Raw genomic sequence first — 6,450 nt, 5'->3', positions numbered from 1 at the left:
TCAGAAATGCACCCAGGTGGTCCTGACAGGCACGCAGAGTCCTAAAGAGACAATCACGGCCCTTTCCAGACTCCCCAGATAATGGATCCCAGGAAACTGGGATTTCTCCAGGAGTCTCATCTGGAAGAAGGAAAAGCCAAAGCACGGGTGCCAGCCAGCCAGGGAAGAAATGTCACATAGTTTTGGCAAATTGCCAGACCACCTTGCACAAGAGGCTGGAGCCAATGACCACTCAGCGCTGGGATGGACCCGCCCTTCCTGGGACTGCTTAGTTACATACACCTCTTGCCCTCTGTTTAAACCTCAGCTTCATACTGGGACCCCAAAGATGGGCTGGGGGTCATCTTTGCCTTTTCTCTTCCCATGTGGCCACATGAAATCACCTTTCTCTGCTTGCCCTTGTTTATTTGTCTATTTAATTGGCTGATTGAGGTTAAGTAGCCCCGGCTACTTTGTTAGGGCTGCCAGGGCCAAAGCTCTGACCCTGTCAACTCCAGAAACAACAACAGGAGGCTGCTGAGTACTCCGGGTGGGAACGGGTTGCCCTGGGGGTGAATTTCCAAAGCCTTTCTGCCCCCCCCCATCTACACTTCCACATATGAGATGATACATTTCTATACCCCAAGTATGTGCCTGGCAGTTCCATAGGAAACCCCTTCAGAGATGAATTCTGCCCTATGGTTTTCTAAAAACAGGCCAAGGTGCCACCAGAGTCATTGTGTTAGATGCATGGACACTAAACTTAAAGAAGGGTCCCATGGTGCCCTGCTTGGATCTTTCTAGAAACTTTTGCAGCTTAGGTAGTAGTAACACATTCCAGGTATTTACCAGAAAGACTTGAGGACACACCACAGCTCTAAGGGACCTGGTATCTCCTGTCTGGTTTTAACAGCTGTAGTGGGAGAAAGCATTTTTCTTTTTTATAAAAACATTTTTATGTGTGTGAATGTCTTGCCAGAATGCACATCTATGTATTTGTGTGCCTAGTGCCCTCACAGACATTCGATCCCTTGGAACTGGAGATACAGATAGTTGTGAGCCACCATGTGGTTGTTGGAAATCAAACGGACCTCTGGAAGGGTAGCCAGTGCTTCTAACCACTGAGCCGTCTCTCCTGCTTTCATCAGGCAGATAGCTTCGTGCTTTGGGTATCCCTAAGGGGAAGAGGGGCTCTCCACAGCGTTCCTGCTGTGATCACATGGGACAGGCGTGCGCCAGGGACTGGAGTTGTCTCGGTCTTCTGCTTCTTCTGTGGCACACATGTCCTGGCTGGAGGGTTAAACCTGCAGAGACATGGGAAATGCTTTATAAGAAGACAAGATCCTGTGTGGAGGGGGTGTCTCTGAAGGATCCCCATTGGGGACTACTGACTGACCAGTGGGGTTGACCCCCACCCTGGGAGTGTGTGAGCTCTGGGCAGGCTTCATTCTTTTAGCTCATGGCTCTTTTTTTCTAGGCATTGTCTTCATGCTGCCCTACTCCTCAGCCTCACCTTCAGTGCTCCCTCTCCCTCCCCCTTCTGCTGCCCCTCCCTCTCCCGCTCTCTCTCCCTCCCCCTCTTTCCCCCTCCCCCTCTCTCCCCTTCCCCCGGCTCTCCCTCTTGCGCTCTCTCTCTCTCTCTCTCTCTCTCTCTCTCTCTCCCTCTCTCAGTTTTTCTAAGCCTTTTATTTAAATGTAATCCTGACTGTCCTAGAACTTACTCTGTAGACCAGGTTGGCCTCAAACTCAGAGGTCAGCCTGCCTCTGCCTCTTGAGTGCTGGGATTAAAGGTGTGGGCCAGTGGTTGCCCTTTTTGAAGGGACACCTCACTCCTCTGCACATACAGGGAAGACTGCCTAGCTCTATCTTAGCAGAGCGAGAAAAGATTCCTATGAAGATGGCATGAGCTTTAAAAAAGAAACAAACAAACAAACAAACAAACAAACAAATAAAACCTGTGCACTATGCAGCAACTCCCGCCCACCACGTTCTCCAAAACCACACATCTGGATTTTAATGAGCAAACTCATCAGATAAAGATCTAGTTAAAGTACAGATTTAAAAGGCAACACCCAGATGCCGATGTGCCAGGCTGCAGAGCACACACTGAGGAACAAGCCAAAGGGACACCTAAGCCGGTGGCTGGGAACCCTAAGGGTAGTGGTTCTCAACCTGCCTATGCTGCAACCCTTTAAAACACTTCCTCATGTTACTCACGTTGTGACGACCCCACAACCACAGAATTATTTTTGTTGCTACTTCGTAACTGTGATTTTGCTATTGTTATGTGTCGTAATGTAAATATCTGATATGCAGGATATGCAACCCCTGTGAAAGAGTCATTCGAACCCCAAAGGGATCTCAGCCTGCAGGTTGAGAACCGTTGCTATAGGGCTTCCCTCCAAAGACATGGATGCACAGAGCCCTTCCTCGATCTTAGCCAGATCAGCCAAAGGGGCCCCGGGTCCCATGCTTCTGCTCTCTGCTTCCCCTACATAACAATGGAGTCATTGGAAAGAGAGGCAAGCGTGATGGTTAGAATAGAGACTACTCATTAGTTAACCTTCCAAACTGACTTAAGTTTCACCGTTTCCTACATATCCTCTTGCAAACCTGGGTGTTTCTTTCCTGCTTAGAGAGGTCTTGTGATGCTGCTCCATGCCCAGGTGGTAGATTGACGTGGACTCTGAGGGCAAATCTCCTCTAGCCTCCTTCTCTTAATGACTGCCAACCATTAGTGTCTTAGCTAGGGTTACTATTACAGTGTTAAAACACCATGACCAGAAGCAACTCAGGGAGGAAAAGGTTTATTTCATCTTAGGACTTGTTGTCCATCATCCAGAAAAGTCAGGCAGGAACCCGAAGGCAGGAACTGACGCAGAGGCTGGGAGCACTATTACTGCTTGCTCCCCATGGCTTCTTCATCCTGCATTTTTATAAACTCGGAACTACCAATGCAAGGGCAGGACTGTCCATCATGGGTTGGGACCCCCATAACATCAACCCCAAGAAAGTTATGCAGAGGCTTGCCCACAGACCAATCTTTTGAAAGCATTTTCTCAGTTAAGACCCCTTCTTCCCAAGTGATACTAGCTTGTGTCAAGATTGCATTAAGAAGTAGCCAGCACAGGCAGGTGCTTGTACAGGAAAGACTTTAAGTTATAAGTAACAAAAAACAAATGTGCAAACAAACTAAGTTCCATGACGAAGTGCCTGTCTGACATTGGTCTAGCTCTGGATTAGATCCCAGCACAAGACAGACAGACAGACAAATAGACTGACATGGCTTAAATACCTCCCTCCCTCCCTCTTTTAAAAGATCACTTTTAAATTTTTAGCTTGGTTACTTTTTTTTTGTTTTGTTTTATTTCCAGTGCTGGGGACCAAACCCAGGGTCCTTGTGTTACTAGGTGAATGCTCTACCACTGAGCAAATCTCATCTGTGGCCTCTATGTTCTGAGAAAACTTACTTATTAACAAACTAAAATGTCTAGAGAGGGGCCTGGGCTGATAACTACCTTAGAGAGCCTGGACCGGGGAAGGAGCACAGAAAAGAGGAGTGACTGCTGACGTAGCCAAAGGCACACTGACAGTCTGCTCATCTGTTGATGACAGAGACCTCTAGACATCCTAAGGCAGGAAAGGCATGATGGCCAGGGGCATGAAGCCGGATGCAGCCCAGGTGCTGTGCACCAACCCACAGCCTCAGCCCTCTTATTGCCTCTCGACATTGCTCAACATTGTCCCGAGCCAGTCCTGCTCCATTCTGCACGTTCTGCTTCCTCTGCCTAGAATACCTTCTTTCTCTCCCTCCTTCCTGCAATGTTCCCTCACCTTTTAAGGCCTTGCTAATATCTTCCTTGATCCTCCAGGGAGTGCCAGAGGCTTGATCTGCTGCTGCCAATCTTCTGTATCATCTGCCTCTTAGGCTGAACCTGTATCATCCTGGAGTTGATCAACTATCTGGCTCTCTCACCACAATAAGTAAACAATAATACATATGTGTGTGTGTGCATACATACATACATACATACATACATGGCTGTGCAGTGGAGATGGAAGGCATTGCATGCAATGGGGACATGCATAGGAGAGTTTAACAGCGTCTCCCCACATCCACATTGCTTTCTGGTCCAAGGCCTCAGTGTCATCTCTCCCTCACCTCCATAAGGCACTACGTCTGCAGCTCAGCAATCGGGCTACAAAAGGAAGTGGAAATAGAACGGAAAGTAAGAACTGCATTGCCTTGGTCCTAATTAGACACACAAATCAAATCCCTGCATCGAGAGTGCAGGAGTATGAAAAACAGTCGAGGTGGGAGGCGGTGTTTGTTGTTACTCTTCTTCACTGCCATGTTAGGAAAATCCCTGAGAGTTTTGCTCAGCCCAACTTCTAGCCATCATTCTTTGTCCCGCCCCCATTTCCAGCCTCACTGTGCACTAGTCATTGTTCTGACCCGAATATCTGGCTTGACTGAATGTGAAAGAGTTAGGGACACATGGAGACTGAGAGCTGTGGGAGCAAGAGAAAAAGAGATGAAAGTAGGGATGCAAGCGGGTATGCAGTGAGACATCGCAAGCTAGCAAACAGTGAGCCATCACAAGCTAACATACAGTGAGACATCTCAAGCTAGCACACAGTGAGCCATCTCAAGCTAGTACACAAGGAGGAGTCATTATTGAGACAGAGAAGCTCAAGAGGGAAGCTGGGAGCCAGTGCTTTTTTACTGTGTTGGCGCTCACATGTCAAAGAGTACCAGGGACACAGTTCTAGTTGAATAGATATTTGTTGCAGCAAAGGAGACCGTACCCCATGGGGAATTTTAGGGTGCTGCCTCTGCCCTCATTAACTATAAACCAAATTTCACCTACAGTATGTTCCTAGTGGTCTGTGGCTCATGAAATTATCAATAACTGAGATGTCAATGATTGTGCCCTGGGATGATTTGGCTATTTTAAAAAGGCTGTCGGATTACATTTGAAAAGGTGAAAGATATGCCCTTTTTCCCCAATAATATACTATAGTATAGTAGGAGAAGTTTTAAGTTAAAAGGATAAAGATTCAGCACACAATGCTAACAAGAACAAAAACAGTGAACAAGATCAAATTATATTGTGCATGTGCACACACACACATGCATGTGTGTACACATTACTCTAGAGGCGGTAGGACCTGGGAGAGTGGAGTCAATAAACCAGGCAGACTGAGTCTCATGCAATAACCATTTTTTTTTCCTCAGACTCCCAGACAGTTTACACTCTGAGGGTTGAGAAAGCTCACATGAGTAAAGTTCTCCTGAGTTCAAGCTGTATACAATCACAAGGACCAGCTACATGTGGCAAAAACATGTTTTTCCACGGAAGCATATACAGGAGAGTTCAAACATTTAGTTGACTATCAGCGGCAAGCAGGAATGAGTAACCGGAAGTAAACTCACTCCTATCCGCTACACCTGCGAGGAGCACGAAAACACAGTCCAAGGACAGTTCTGTATTTTTGAAGAAACTGAACTCACAAGATTCTTGTTTTCTTGGAGTTTTCTCACAAACACTCAGAATTCTCACATGACTCCATTCTTGGACTGTGTTCTGACGTGTGTGTTTGTGTGTGTGTGTGTGTGTCCTGCATTCACAGGCACACACCCACACACTGGTGTACATGCATGTGTATATGTGTATATGTGTGCATGTGTGTACATATGTGAGTGTGTGTGTGTGTATGTGTGTGTGTGTGTGTGTGTGTGTATGACCTCTGACTTTGGTAAGCACCTGCATTCACATGCACATACCCACACACTGGTGTACATGCATATGCATAATTAAAAATAACCAGCATTTTTAAAATGTGCGTGAGATGGTGAAATAGTGAATGGAAAGTTAGGAATAAATAGAGAAAAGCAGGTCCATGAATTAAAGAAAAAGTTAAGATGGACAGTTACAGACCACATAGTGACATGGAATGGGGTCTAATAACAAGCATAATAAAGTGTTTAATAAGGTATGTAACAAACAGATTATACTCCTCAGTAACAAGAACACATGGTGATGATAAGCCTTTACACCTGAACATGTTTCATCCTCTGTGAGATGAAGGTCACAGGTGTGCATCACAACTGCATGCCTTTTAGTACAGAAAGGTGACTTCAGGGGCACTCGTCACCTTCCCTCAAATGTCTGTAAGGACCTAGGGGGCCAGGCAGTTTACCATGAGAGGTAATGGTTCAGAAACTTCAAAGGCAAAGTTGAGGGAAACCAAGATAAAGCTGGGACATTTTACTTAAAAGAAAATGAGGGCTGGAGAAGAAGAGCACTGACTGCTCTTCCAGAGGTCTTGAGTTCAATTCCCAGCAACCACATGGTGGCTCGAAATCATCTGTAATAGGATCCAATGCCCTCTTCTGGTGTATTTGAAGACAGCAATGGTGTACTCATATAAATAAAATAAATGTTTTTAAGAGAGAAAGAGAGAGAG

At 46.2% G+C, this 6,450-nt stretch overlaps 1 long non-coding RNA gene across 1 annotated transcript in view; it reads right to left on the bottom strand.

The window, feature by feature from the left end:
- Positions 1 to 1,014: 1,014 nt before the first annotated feature.
- The window catches only part of LOC114611850, a 24,754-nt gene continuing 19,318 nt past the window's right edge, over positions 1,015 to 6,450 (bottom strand). Inside the window, exons 2-3 of the long non-coding RNA XR_003709907.1 lie at positions 4,018 to 4,178; positions 1,015 to 1,283 (exon numbers count right to left, since the gene is read on the bottom strand). This is a non-coding gene — a long non-coding RNA (uncharacterized LOC114611850). The remainder of the gene's footprint in view (positions 1,284 to 4,017; positions 4,179 to 6,450) is intronic.

Source organism: Grammomys surdaster, unplaced genomic scaffold, assembly GCF_004785775.1.
Source record: "Grammomys surdaster isolate TR1022 unplaced genomic scaffold, NIH_TR_1.0 126131, whole genome shotgun sequence".
Taxonomy (NCBI): domain Eukaryota; kingdom Metazoa; phylum Chordata; class Mammalia; order Rodentia; family Muridae; genus Grammomys; species Grammomys surdaster.
This window is presented reverse-complemented; position numbering and strand designations above follow the sequence as displayed.